The sequence below is a fragment of the Pristiophorus japonicus genome, chromosome 26, assembly GCF_044704955.1.
Source record: "Pristiophorus japonicus isolate sPriJap1 chromosome 26, sPriJap1.hap1, whole genome shotgun sequence".
In the NCBI taxonomy this organism is placed as follows: Eukaryota; Metazoa; Chordata; class Chondrichthyes; family Pristiophoridae; genus Pristiophorus; species Pristiophorus japonicus.
The window spans coordinates 2338074-2353426 of record NC_092002.1 but is presented as its reverse complement, the minus strand read 5'-3'; the positions used below and the strand labels follow the sequence as shown (position 1 = coordinate 2353426).

At 44.9% G+C, this 15353-nt stretch overlaps 1 protein-coding gene across 1 annotated transcript in view; it reads left to right on the top strand.

The window, feature by feature from the left end:
- The window catches only part of LOC139239052 (leucine-rich repeat and fibronectin type III domain-containing protein 1-like), a 30004-nt gene that overhangs the window by 13658 nt on the left and 993 nt on the right, over positions 1–15353 (top strand). The gene's annotated exons all lie outside the window — the stretch shown is intronic.

Genomic DNA, 15353 nt, shown 5'->3' with positions numbered 1-15353 from the left:
TTCGGTCTTCACAGTGGAAGACACAAATACCATGCCAAAATTTGCAGGCCACAGGAATGTGGGAAGGGAGGACGTTGAGACAATCACGATCACTAGGGGGGTAGTGCTGGACAGGCTAATGGGACTCAAGGTAGACAAGTCCCCTGGTCCTGATGAAATGCATCCCAGGGTATTAAAAGAGATGGCGGAAGTTATAGCAGATGCATTCGTTATAATCTACCAAAATTCTCTGGACTCTGGGGAGGTACCAGCAGATTGGAAAGCAGCTAATGTAACGCCTCTGTTTAAAAAAGGGGGCAGGCAAAAGGCAGGTAACTATAGGCCGGTTAGTTTAACATCTGTAGTGGGGAAAATGCTTGAAACTATCATTAAGGAAGAAATAGCAGGACATCTAGATAGGAATAGTGCAATCAAGCAGACGCAGCATGGATTCATGAAAGGGAAATCATGTTTAACTAATTTACTGGAATTCTTTGAGGATATAACGAGCATGGTGGATAGAGGTGTACCGATGGATGTGGTGTATTTAGATTTCCAAAAGGCATTCGATAAGGTGCCACACAAAAGGTTACTGCAGAAGATAAAGGTACGCGGAGTCAGAGGAAATGTATTAGCATGGATAGAGAATTGGCTGGCGAACAGAAAGCAGAGAGTCGGGGTAAATGGGTCCTTTTCCGGTTGGAAATCAGTGGTTAGTGGTGTGCCACAGGGATCGGTGCTGGGACCACAACTGTTTACAATATACATAGATGACCTGGAGGAGGGGACAGAGTGTAGTGTAACAAAATTTGCAGATGACACAAAGATTAGTGGGAAAGCGGGTTGTGTAGAGGACACAGAGAGGCTGCAAAGAGATTTAGATTGGTTAAGCGCATGGGCTAAGGTTTGGCAGATGGAATACAATGTCGGAAAGTGTGAGGTCATCCACCTTGGGAAAAAAAACAGTAAAGGGGAATATTATTTGAATGGGGAGAAATTACAACATGCTGTGGTGCAGAGGGACCTGGGGGACCTTCTGCATGAATCCTAAAAGGTTAGTTTGCAGGTGCAGCAGGTAATCAGGAAGGCGAATGGAATGTTGGCCTTCATTGCGAGAGGGATGGAATACAAAAGCAGGGAGGTCTTGCTGCAACTGTACAGGGTATTGGTGAGGCCGCACCTGGAGTACTGCGTGCAGTTTTGGTCACCTTACTTAAGGAAGGATATATTGGCTTTGGAGGGGGTACAGAGACGATTCACTAGGCTGATTCCGGAGATGAGGGGGTTACCTTATGATGATAGATTGAGTAGACTGGGTCTTTACTTGTTGGAGTTCAGAAGGATGAGGGGTGATCTTATAGAAACATTTAAAATCATAAAAGGGATAGACAAGATAGAGGCAGAGAGGTTGTTTCCACTGGTAGGGGAGACTAGAACTAGGGGGCACAGCCTCAAAATACGGAGGAGCCAATTTAAAACCGAGTTGAGAAGGAATTTCTTCTCCCAGAGGGTTGTGAATCTGGAATTCTCTGCCCAAGGAAGTAGTTGAGGCTGGCTCATTGAATGTTTTCAATTCAAAGATAGATAGATTTTTAAGCAATAAGGGAATTAAGGGTTACGGGGAGAGGGCGGGTAAGTGGAGCTGAGTCCACGACCAGATCAGCCATGATCTTGTTGAATGGCGGAGCAGGCTCGAGGGGCTAGATGGCCTACTCCTGTTCCTAATTCTTATGTTCTTATGTTCTTATGTTCCGTGGCTTGATTATATTATAATTCCGGGAGCAGTTACTATACCCCATATTTTGGCCTCCTTTGATGTTTTTAATCAGACAGACCGATTCCCCCGGTCTTCCTATTCCCGTTGTATTAGTGATAACAAAAAATGGGGGCCGTTTGGAATTATTGTAGCATGGTTGGTAACCCCTTCAAAGGTAGTCAGATTGTAACCTGCTGACTTCCATTTACGTGCCCAGTTTTCCGTATCCTGAAACGCATTGCCTGTTTTGTTTTGATTAATTATCCACTCAGCCATTTCCGATATATTCAAGGGAACTGGCCTCAAGGGAATCCCTCCCTTTGAGTGAATAGGAATATGCGCACACACCCAACAACTAGAAATGTTACCTTGTTTGGCATAAATGTATGACATATATAAAAAGGTATTTACATGTAATTCCCTTGCTCCCCTACTATTTCCCTTTGGTGCAGAGGGTCGGCTAGTAAGAAGTAGGCCTATGCCTAGAATACCTACAATCAATAATACAGTCAATTTATACATTTTCGCAAAAAGTAATTGTCCTTATTAGATTTCAGCTTCAGTTACGGGTGCTCGTTTAACGTGTGAAGTGTGGATCCAGGCTTTCTTTCCTTGGACTTTAACAGCTGCCTGGGTGGTCAATAACACTTGATAAGGTCCCTCCCACTTGGTACCCAAAGGTTCTTTATGCAACTTTTTCACATATACCCAGACTCCCGGGATGATGTCGTGTCCTCCTTCGGGTGGATTACCCCAAGCTGCCGATACCTGTTGGGAAACAGAACTAATAGCATTGGTTAAGTTCTGACAGTATGATAACAAAGTGTCACCCATTAAGTGAACATCAGCTTTCCGTAAATCGATAGTTCCTGGCAGCGACATGGGTCTTCCTGTTATAATTTCAAATGGGCTTAGACCTGTAGTTCTGTTCGGGGTTGCCCTAATGCTACATAGCACTATTGGTAGTGCCTGGGGCCATGGTGTTCCTTCAATTCTTCTTTCTTCAAAGTTCTAATTGACCATGTCACCCGACCATCCTCAAAATGCAACGATGAATCTACTTGGATTAGAACGTCCATTCCCAAAAGGGGTTGATCTACTGGGCCTATCCAGACCGGCGTGGTTAGTTCATGTGGACCCAGCCCTATAAGTACCGGTGTTGTCCTTTTAATTTCCATTTTATGGCCTCCAACTCAATAGGCTGTACGTGCCCTACCATCCAACGGCAAAAAGTCTCCATATTGTAGGGGTAAGCATGTTAATTCCGCCCCTGTGTCTAAAAGACAGTCCACATCCTTATCGCCCACCCTCACAGTTATATATAGCCCATCTCCCCTTTGTTGTATTAGTGCGAGGAGGGGGGCCAGGGTGGGCTCTAATCGTTTTTTGCTATCCCAAGTAACTCCTTCTGTTGTTGTATTGTCAGTCACTTAAATGCTTCTATGAGGTCGTTATCTTGTGACAAGCCTGGTTTGTTGGCTGAATTGTATCCCTGGCTGCGTCCTCTTCCCCAGCCACGACCTTGCTGTTTTGCCCTGCACGTCTTGGCCCAGTGACCTTCTTTCCCACAATAATGACATTTTCCGGGTAATTTTCCTAATGACTGTTTATCGGAATCCCACAGCCTGTACAGCTCGGACTTTAGCTCCCATATCCCGATCTAATTGGTTACATCGATCCACCAATGCTGCAAAGGTAGTTCCTCTACCTTCCCAGTCCGGTAACACTACCTTAAGCATTTTGGACAGTTCTGGCTTTAGACCTGCCACGAAAGCTGCTTTCAGGGGTCCAAACACTTGTTCATCCATTTCCTCATCCGTATTATTCATACCCGAATGTTCTAGCCACGTGCATCTAAACCGCTCGTCATACTTCAGGACCTCCTCTGTTCCTTTCTGTTGGCAGGCTGCAATTTTTCCCCAGTCTGTCTGAGCTGGACTGAAGGCTTTCAGCCAGTGTTTAATCGCCTCCCATCCTGCGTCTAATTGTTGCTCATTCTGCCCCAAAGCTTCATCTATCTTGTCGTGCAATTTTCTTCCCTATGTTTTTGGCACCATTATGGTCAAAGTTTGCATTCCGTCCCAGGGATGAAGTTGATATATATTTCTTAAGCGGTCCAATTGGTCCCACGTTTTTACTCCCCCTTTCTTTGGATTGGGCAATTCATTGGACAATTTATCAATTTTCTCTGGGTCTGCCGGATCATGAACTAAGTATTCTGCATACACCCTTCTCTTTGTTTTTTTGGTTCCACCCTCATCCGCAGTCTCTTCTGATTTGACTACAACTCGTCTTTTTTTAAACGGGGCAAAGCGCACCCCTAATTCATCATCATCCTCCGACACTGTATTGTCGGAGGATTCAGAATCCGTATCTATTCCTCGGTCGTGTCTTCGGGTTTGCGCTTTTAATTTATCCAAACATGGGTACCCTGGGAATTGATCAATACATTTTCCTTTTCCTATTACTGTCTCTTGACCTAATGATTTTTTCCATTCTTCAATTTCACCTTTAAGATCTTTAACTTCCGCTTCCAGCTTTTCAAGTTCAAGCTTTTTCTATTGCAGCTGTGCACAAACTGCTTGCAATTGACCCTTTGTACTGGTCAGTTCTCGATCATGTTGGGAACGCATTATAATTTCATTCCGCTTTCGAATCTGTCCCATAACGGCTAGGGACCATCTAGTTCGCTCTTTATTTTTCATACGGGTCGTTTTTCCCCAGACCCTTTTAATCTCGTCCAAGGACCATTGTCCTTTGGAGGTTCCGTACTTTTGTTCGATCTTAATACAGGTTTTAGATCAGTTGAATTGTTGCTCTATGTATTCTTTCAACTGTTCGAGGATTTCATCTATCGAAACCTCAGGTGGTGCCCGCCCGCCTTTAACAGTTGTGGGCAATTCTTTGCTCTTATCTCCTGCTGCCATTATACTGAGTTCTTTACTGGGGTCTCGAGTCATAGGCTCTCTCGCCGATCAATAGGTCGGTGATTAATTAACTAACACACCGCAGAAGTTTAGATGTCGATGGGACCTCGAGCCGACTACCAACCGGAGGGTTCGCAAACCGGAGGCTTTCGGAATCGCGTAGAAGGAGAGGCGAATTTAGACCGTTGACCGAGGACTTTTTAAAAAGAGGAGTCCTTACCTCAATATGTAGGTCCGATGTCCAAAATTCAATTTCTTTCCTCAGTGATCCTGTTCGCAGCGCCAAAATTGTTAGATCTCTTAATTTCCAATGAAATACGAACCCCGATTGTAGTTTTAACTTTTTAATCTTGGCAGAGAGCAACAATCTGCTGGCTGATTGCCAGTTCCATTGTCTTACTGAAATCACATGGTCAAAATGACTGTATTTATACTGGGTTCAATTTACAGAAAAGAACTCGCCTTCTTTGACCTTATTGGCTCAATTAATAGTCTTTTAACGTTTTAATTGGCTCGCTACCCAAGGTCCGAAAATGTCAAGTTGATTGATGACTTAATGCAATGTGGCCTGTGTTTTTACACAGCCTGTCTAAATGCAGCCTGTTTGAATTCTCTATCATTGCACCTCCCCTTTTCCTAATCTGCCGCCATTCAGATAATATTCTGCCTTCGTGTTTTTGCTACCAAAGTGGATAACCTCACATTTATCCACATTACACTGCATCTGCCATGCATTTGCCCACTCACCTAACCTGTCCAAGTCACCCTGCAGCCTCTTAGCATCATCCTCACAGCTCATACCGCCACCCAGTTTAGTGTCATCTGCAAATTTGGAGATATTACACTCAATTCCTTCATCTAAATCATTAATATACATTGTAAATAGTTGGGGTCCCAGCACTGAGCCCTGCGGCACCCCACTAGTCACTGCCTGCCATTCTGAAAAAGACCCATTTATCCCGACTCTCTGCTTCCTGTCTACTACCAGTTCTCTATCCACATCAGTACATTACCCCCAATAGCATGTGCTTTAATTTTGTACACCAATCTCTTGTGTGGGACCTTGTCAAAAGACTTTTGAAAGTCCAAATACCCCACATCCACTGGTTCTCCCTTGTCCACTCTACTAGTTACATCCTCAAAAAATTCCAGAAGATTTGTCAAGCATGATTTCCCTTTCATAAATCCATGCTGATTTGGACCGATCCTATCACTGCTTTCCAAATGAGCTGCAATTTCACCTTTAAGAATTGATTCCAACATTTTCCCTACTACTGATGTCAGGCTAACCGGTCTATAATTACCCATTTTCTCTTGTCCTCCTTTTTTAAAAAGTGGTGTTACATTAGCTACCCTCCAGTCCATAGGAACTGATCCAGAGTCGATAGACTGTTGGTAAATGATCACCAATGCATCCACTATTTCTAGGGCCACTTCCTTAAGTACTCTGTGATGCAGACTATCAGGCCTGGGGATTTATTAGCCTTCAATCCCATCAATTTCCCTAACACAATTTCCTGCCAATAAGGATATACTTTAGTTCCTCCTTCTCACTAGAACCTCGGTCCCCTAGTATTTCCGGAAGGTTTTTGTGTCTTCCTTGGTGAACTGTTCAACTGGTCTGCCATTTCTTTGTTCAACTGGTCTGCCATTTAGTTGTTCCCCATTATAAATTCACCTGAATCTGACTGCAAGGGACCTACGTTTGTCTTCACTAATCGTTTTCTCTTCACATATCTATAGAAGCTTTTGCAATCTGTTTTTATGTTCCCTGCAAGCTTCCCCTCATACTCTATTTTTCCTCTCCTTATAAAACCCTTTGTCCTCCTCTGCTGAATTGTAAATTTCACCCAGTCCTCAAGTTTGCTGCTTTTTCTGGTCAATTTATATGCCTCTTCCTTGGATTTAACACTATCGTTAATTTCCCTTGTTAGCCACGGTTGAGCCACCTTCCCCGTTTTATTTTTACTCCAGACAGGAATGTACAGTTGTTGAAGTTCATCCAGGTGATCTTTAAATATTTGCCATTTCCTATCCACCGTCAACCCTTTAAGTATCATTGCCAATCTATTCCAGCCAATTCACAACTCATACCATCGAAGTTATCTTTCCTTAAGTTCAGGACCCTAGTCTCTGAATTAACTGTCACTCTCTATCTTAATAAAGAATTCTACCATATTATGGTCACTCTTCCCCAAGGGGCCTCGCACAACAAGATTGCTAATTAGTCCTCTCTCATTACACATCACCCAGTCTAGGATGGCCAGCCCTCTCGTTGGTTCCTCGACATATTGGTCTAGAAAACCATCCCTAATACACTCCAGGAAATCCTCCTCCACCGCATTGCTACCAGTTTGGTTAGCCCAATCTATAGGTAGATTAAAGTCACCCATGATAACTGCTGTACCTTTATTACACATATCCCTAATTTCTTGTTTGATGCTGTCCCCAACCTCACTACTTTGGTGGTCTGTACACAACTCCCACTAGCGTTTTCTGATCTTTGGTATTCCGTAGCTCCAGCCATACCGATTCCACATCATCCAAGCTAATGTCTTTCTGTGCTATTGCATTAATTTCCTCTATAACCAGGAACGCTACCCCGCCTCCTTTTCCTTTCTGTCTATCCTTCCTGAATGTTGAATACCCCGGATGTTGAGTTCCCAGCCTTGGTCATCCTGAAGCCATGTCTCTGTGATGCCAATTATATCATATTCATTAACTGCTGCCTGTGCAGTTAATTTGTCCACCTTATTACGAATACTCCTCGCATTGAGGCACAGAGCCTTCAGGCTTGTCTTTTTAACACACTTTGCCCTTTTAAAATTTTGCTGTAATGTGGCCCTTTTTGATTTTTGCCTTGGGTTTCTCTGCCCTCCACTTTAACTTTTCTTCTTTCTATCTTTTGCTTCTGCCCCCATTCTACTTCCCTCTGTCTCCCTGCATAGGTTCCCATCCCCCTGCCATATTAGATTAACCCCTCCCCAATTGCACTAGCAAACACTCCACCAAGGACATTAGTTCTGATCCTGCCCAGGTGCAGACTGTCCAGTTTGTACTGGTCCCACATCCCCCAGAACCGGTTCCAATGCCCCAGGAATTTGAATCCCTCCTTCTTGCACCATTCCTCAAGCCACGCATTCATCTGAGCTATCCTACGATTCCTACTCTGACTAGCATGTGGCACTTGTCAAAACCCTTTTGAAAGTCCAAATACACCACATCCACTGGTTCTCCCTTGACCACTCTACTAATTACATCCTCAAAAAATTCGAGAAGGTTTGTCGAGCATGATTTCCCTTTCATAAATCTACGCTGACTTGGACCGATCCTGTCACTGCTTTCCAAATGTGCTGCTATTACATCTTTAATAATTGATTTCAGCATTTTCCCCACCACCGATGTCAGGCTGACCGGTCTATAATTCCCTGTTTTCTCTCCGCCTCCTTTTTTTAAAAGTGGGGTTACATTAGCTACCCTCCAATCCATAGGAACTGATCCAGAATGTTGGAAAATGATCACCAATGTGTCCACTATTTCTAGGGCCACTTCCTTCAGTACTCTGGGATGCAAACTATCAGGCCCTGGGGATTTATTAACCTTCAATCCCATCAATTTCCCTAACACAATTTCCCGCCTAATAAGGATTTCCTTCAGTTCCTCCTTCTCGCTAGACCCCCGGTCCCCTAGTCTTTCTGGAGGTTATTTGTGTCTTCCTTCGTGAAGACAGAACCAAAGTATTTGTTCAATTGGTCTGCCATTTCTTTGATTCCCATTATAAATTCACCTGATTCTGACTGCAAGGGACCTACATTTGTCTTCACTAATCTTTTTCTCTTCACATATCTATAGAAGCTTTTGCAGTCCGTTTTTATGTTGCCTGCAAGCTTACTCTCATACTCTATTTTCCCCCTCTTACTTAAACCCTTTGTCCTCCTCTGCTGAATTCTAAATTTCTTCCAGTCCTCAGGTTTGCTGCTTTTTCTGGCCAATTCATATGCCTCTTCCTTGGATTTAACACTATCCCTAATTTCCCTTGTTAGCCACGGTTGAGCCACCCTCCCTGTTTTATTTTTATGCCAGACAAGGATGTACAATTGCTGAAGTTCATACATTTGATCTTTAAATGTTTGCCATTGCCTATCCACTATCAACCCTTTAAGTATCATTCGCCAGTCTATCCTAGGCAATTCACTTCTCATACCATCGAAGTTATCTTTCTTTAAGTTCAGGACCCTAGTCTCCGAATTAACTGTGTCACTCTACATTTAATGAAGAATTCTACCATATTATGGTTATTCTTCCCCAAGGAGTCTTGCACAACAAGATTGCTGATTAATCCCCTCTCATTACACATCACCCAGTCTAGGATGGCCAGCTCTTTAGTTGGTTCCTCAACATATTGGTCAAGAAAACCATCCCTAATACACTCCAGGAAATCCTCCTCCACCGCATTGCTACGAGTTTGGTTAGCCCAATCTGTAGGTTGATTTAAGCTACCCATGATAACTGCTGTACCTTTGTTGCATGCATCCCTAATTTCCTGTTAGATGCCATCCCCAACCTCACTACTACTGTTTGGTGGTCTGTACACAACTCCCACTAGCGTTTTCTGCCCTTTGGTGTTCTGCAGCTCTACCCATACAGATTCCACATCATCCAAACTAATGTCCTTCCTTACTATTGTGTTAATCTCCTCTTTAACCAGGAACGATACCCCACCTCCTTTTCCTTTCTGTCTATCCTTCCTGAAAATAGAATACCACTGGATGTTGTGTTCCCAGCCTTGGTCACCCTGGAGCCATGTCTCCGTAATCCCAATTACATCATATCCATTAATAGCTATCTGCGCAGTTGATTCATTCACCTTATTATGAATACTCCTCGCATTGAGACACAGAGCCTTCAGGCTTGTCTTTTTTAACACTCTTTGTCTTTTTAAAATTATGTTGTACTGTGGCACGTTTTGATTTTTGCCTTGGGTTTCTCTCCCCTTCACCTTTCCTTATCTTCTTTCTACCTTTTGCTTCTGCCCCCATTTTACTTTCCCTGTCTCACTGCATAGATTCCCATCCCCCTGCCATATTAGTTTGAACCCTCCCCATGAGCACTAGCAAACACTCCCCCGAGGACATTGGTTCTGGTCCTGCCCAGGTGCAGACCGTCCGGTTTGTACTGGTCCCACGTCCCCCAGAACCGGTTCCAATGTCGCAGGAATTTGAATCCCTCCCTCTTGCACCATTCCTCAAGCCACGTATTCATCTTAACTATCCTTCTCTTTCGACTCTGACTAGCACGTGGCTGGTAGCAATCCTGAGATTACTACCTTTGGGGTTGATCCGAAGGTGGTCCTGGTTTGTACATCTCGCGATCACACTGGCTCACACGTGCTGCTACACGTCATCTTATAACAGAAAGCAGAATAGTTTTCCACACTGGGAAAGCACACTAACTTACTGTCCAGTCAGAGTGCGACCAATGCGTACTTTACCATATGCAACCGTTGAGTGGTTCGGCATTCAATGAGGATACTAGCAATCTGACACATGAAGGAAGGAAAGTCAAAAGAGAGAAGAGATGAAGGTTGGAAGGAGGGGAAGGGAAGGATCACTCAGATGTTTGGCAATTCAACGCCGGGCTCGGCTAACGACACGGACCCTTCGAGAAGCGGCAGCATTGATATTACGACCTTAAACCACGTGACCCATAAGAACATAAGAAATAGGAGCAGGAGTCAGCCATTCGGCCCCTCGAGCCTGCTCCGCCATTCAATAAGACCATGGCTGATCTGATCTTGGCCTCAACTCCACTTCCCTGCCCGCTCCCCATAACCCTCGACTCTCCTGTAGTTCAAGAATCTGTCTATCTCAGACTCCACAGCTCTCTGCGGTAGAGAACTCCAAAGATTCATGACCCTCTGAGAAGAAATTCCTCCTCATCTCCGTCTTAAATGGGCGATCCCTTATTCTGGAAACTATGCCCCCCTCGTTCTAGATTCCCCCACGAGGGGAAACACCCTCTCTGCATCTACCCTGTCAAGCCCCCTCAGAATCTTATACGTTTCAATAAGATCACCTCTCATTCTTCTAGTCTCTAATGAGTACAGGCCCAACCTTTACTCATAAGACAACCCCTTCTATCTCAGGAATCAATCGAGTGAACCTTCTCTGAACTGCCTCCATTGCAAGTATATCCCTCCTTAAATACGGAGACCAAAACTGTACGCAGTACTCCAGGTGTGGCCTCACCTGGAGGCGTTACATACCTCTCTTAGGGCGCGAGGCCGGCTGAACAAGTGAAAATCCCGAGCTAGAGAGCCGGCCTTGGAGCACTCTGGGAGAGGATTCTGTGGCCCAAAAAAATCGCCCCATAAAACGCAAACATTCCCAATACCGTAAACACCCTACAATAAGCTACATCACAAAAATAAATCATCGCCGGGACAGCTCTGACCGCTGGGTTTTTCAGGCGCTATGGGGCGTGATAGGGTCACCGCGAAGTTGAATCCGGTGGCGTTGTGCGCCGGCTCGACGCTCCTGGGCGGGGGCTGGGAGCTCTCGGAAACTATCCCTGCCGCCATTAGCGCTGCATCGGGACACGAACAGAGGCGACAACATCGCGGCAATCCCACCCCAAGGACTATGCCACTCAGCACAGGGGTTTCCTGGGGAGTCCATGAGGTCCGATTCCTGTCTGCCTGGAGCAGTGGGCAGTGTACGCACAGGGTCTCGAGAATTCGGCATTCCGCACTTTAGTGTGTGTGTGTGTGTTGACTTCTTCAGTGTCCCGACACCAATATTTTCTGTAACAATGTCACTAATTGTCTGACACGTGGGGCTTCCCCGAGTCCCATAACTGCGCCAATATCTGTAAAGGGTCACAAGAGTGCATCAATATTTTCAGCGGGTTCAAAGGGTATGTTGATAATGCTCCTTAAAACCCACCTCTTTGACCAAGCTTTTGGTCATCTGCCGTAATTTATTATGCGGCCCGGTATCAAATTTATCGGTTTTGTCTTCTGACAGTCCTGTGAAGCGCCTTGGTATGTTTTACTACATTAAAGGCGCTATATAAATAAAAGTTGTTGTTGTTGTAGTATGGGGCTCCTGAGATGCGCCAATATTTTCGGGGGACCTCCCACACAGAAATATGTGAAGACCACGACCAGATAGCAGATTTTAAGGCAACAGATATTTGACACTGCGCCTGTAACTTTTCCATCGGCTGTGCAGTTTCACGGTTGGGTTCATAACTCGCTCAAGCAGATCGCCTGATGATGTCATCAGCATCCATTATTCAAATACAAATATTCAACAACTCAGCCAATTCGAAGAGTAAATTATCTTGCTCTTGAAATGGGGTTGCAAAGCAAGTCTTCCTCTCTGATTCTGTCCTTCCGATGTCGATCGTGTTCACAAAGTAGTTCTCACATTGACATTGTTCCTCCCCTCTCCTGCCTCCAGTTTTTTCCTGAGGACACTGATTCATGGAGGTAAGGCCTCACGGGCCCCAGATACCCTCCAATGCCAAGTGTAAGCCACCATTCTTGTAAGCTCGGGAGCTTCGGATCAGCCTGACTGAATTCTCCCTTTCCTAGCCCGCGGACTGTCGATCAATTGTGACACCACTTTGCCCCCACTGCTGTAATGTATGTACCTGGGAGAATGCTCACAGGTTGGTAGGGCTGTTGCGCTGTGAGTGGCTTAGCCAGTCACATGATGTTCACTAGACTCAATAAAACCCCAGCCAGTTGGGTCTAGGTCATCCACGATGAGGTATGCTGTTGTGAGCCTATTGGATGGACTGGTAATGTGTCATGTGAATGTTAAACCTTTGTTAATAAACCAACTAGTTCTTAAAACATGTGCCCTTAAAGAAAAAAGCTGGGAAAAATAATTCTAGAGCCCCCTGGATGTCTAGGGACTTACAGGGGAGGATTAAGAAAAAAAGGGACGCTTATGTCACATATCAACGGCTAAATACTTTAGAATCTTTAGAGGAATATAGGAAGATAAGAGGTAAAATTAAAAAGGATATTAGGAATGCTAAGAGAGAGCATGAGAAATTCTTGGCCAGTAAAATTAAGGAAAACCCTACGATGTTCGATAAATATATTAAGAGTAAGAGGGTAACTAAGGAAAGGGTAGGGCCTATTAGAGACCATGAGGGTAATCTTTGTGTGGAGGTGGAAGATGTTGGGAGGGTTCTTAACGAATACTTTGCATCTGTTTTCACAAAGGAAAGGGGCAATGCAGATACTGCTATCGAGGAGGAGTGTGATATTCTGGATGAAATAAATATAATGAGAGAGGAATATTAAGGGGTTTAGCAGCTTTGAAAGTAGATAAGTCCCCAGGCCCAGATGAAATACATCGCAGGTTGTTGAGCGAAGTAAAAGAGGAAATAGCAGAGGCCTTGACCATCATTTTCCAGTCCTCTTTGGATCTGGGCATGGTGCCGGAGGATTGGAGGACTGCTAATGTAGTACCCTTGTTTAAGAAAGGAGAAAGGGATAGGTCGAGTAAATACAGGCCTGTCAGCCTAACCTCAGTGGTGGGAAAATTATTGGAAAAAATCCTGAACGACAGGATAAATCTACATTTGGAAAGGCAAGGATTAATTAGGGACAGTCGGCACAGATTTGTTAAGGGAAGATCATGTTTGACTAACCTGATTGAATTTTTTGAGGAGGTAACCAAGAGGGTCGATAAGGGTAGTGCGTACGATGTAGTATATATGAACTTTAGCAAGGCTTTTGATAAGATCCCACATGGTAGACTGGTCATGAAGGTTAAAGCCCATGGGATCCAGGGCAAAGTGGCAAGTTGGATCCAAAATTGGCTTAGAGGTAGGAAGCAAAGCATAATGGTTGATGGATGTTTTTGTGACTGGAAGGATGTTTCCAGTGGGGTTCCGCAGGGCTCAGTACTGGGTCCCTTGCTTTTTATGGTATATATCAATGACTTAGATTTGAATATCCGGAATATGATTAAGAAGTTTGCAGACGACACTAAAATTGGCTGTGTGGTTGATAATGAAGAGGAAAGTCATGGGCTGCAGGAGGATATCAATCTACTGGTCAGGTGGGCAGAGCAGTGGCAAATGGAATTTAATTCAGAGAAGTGTGAGGTGATGCACTTTGGGAGGGATAATAAGGAAAGGGTTATATACATTAAACGGTCGGCCACTGAATAGTGTAGATGAACAAAGGGACCTTGGAGTGCTTGTCCACAGATCCCTGAAAGTAGCAGGCCAGGTGGATAAGGTGGTTAAGAAGGCTTACGGAATGCTTGACTTTATTGGGCGTGGCATAGAATATAAGAGCAGGGAGGTTGTGCTTAAATTGTATAATACTTTGATTAGGCCACAGCTGGAGTACTGCGTGCAGTTCTGGTCACCGTATTATAGGAAGGGACATGATTGCACTAGAGAGGGTGCAGAGGAGATTTACTAGGATGCTGCCTGGAATGGAGAATCTTAGTTATGAGGACAGATTGGATAGGCTGGGTTTGTTCTCATTGGAACAGAGAAGGTTGAAAGGAGACCTCATTGAGGTGTACAAAATATTGAGGGGCCTGGACATAGAAGATAGTAAGGGTCTATTTCCATTGGTGGAGGGGTCTATTACGAGGGGGCATAGTTTTAAGGTGGGTGGTGGAAGGTTTAGAGGGGATTTGAGGGGGGGCTTCTTTATACAGAGGGTTGTGGGGATCCGGAACTCGCTGCCTAGAAGAGTGGTGGATGCAGAAACCCTCACCACTTTTAAGAAATGGTTGGATGGTCACTTAAAGTGCAGTAACCTGCAGGGTTACGGACCTAGAGCTGGTAATTGGGATTAGACTGGATGACCTTTTGTTGGACGGTGCAGATATAATGGTAAGTATTGCAGGGAATCAAATACGGCCAGGGTGATGATCTGGACTAGTGTCGATCGCCTGGATGGGTCGGAGAGGAATTTTCCCAGATTTTTTTTCCCCAATTGGCCTGGGTTTTTATCTGGTTTTTGCCTCTCCCAGGAGATCACATGGCTCTGGTTGGGGTGGAGTGTAGAATGTTTCAGTATAAGGGGTGTCGCAGTTGTGTGAGGCGGACTGGTTGGGCTGGGTGCTCTTTGCCTTACAGTCATTGTTCGTGGGTTTATATGTAACCTTCAGGGCTGCTGACCGAGGGCCGTGCGGCTCTTTGTCGGCCGGGGCGGACACGATGGGCCAAAATGGCCTCCTTCTGCGCTGTAAATTTCTATGTTTCTATGTTAATAGCAATGTGTTGCTATGAATTCTTAAGCAAAGAACCCATGAAGCAAGTACCTCACAACCTTAACTGAGATCTGCTAACTTAGTGTCAGTTTAATAAATCATCATCATAGTCAGTCCCTCAGAGTCGAGGAAGACTTGCTTCCACTCTTAACATGAGTCCTTAGGTGACTGAACAGTCCAATACGGGAGCCACAGTCCCTGTCACAGGTGGGACAGACAGTGGTTGAGGGAAGGGGAGGGTGGGACTGGTTTGCCGCACGCTCCTTCCGCTGCCTGCGCTTGGTTTCTGCACGTTCTCGGCGACAAGACTCGAGGTGCTCAGCGCCCTCCCGGATGCCCTTCCTCCATTTTAATACAACCCAGCCAACCGTGACTTCCACTCAATTTTCAATATTGTAAGACAAATTCAAGGAAATCCAGTCAAGGTTAATCCTA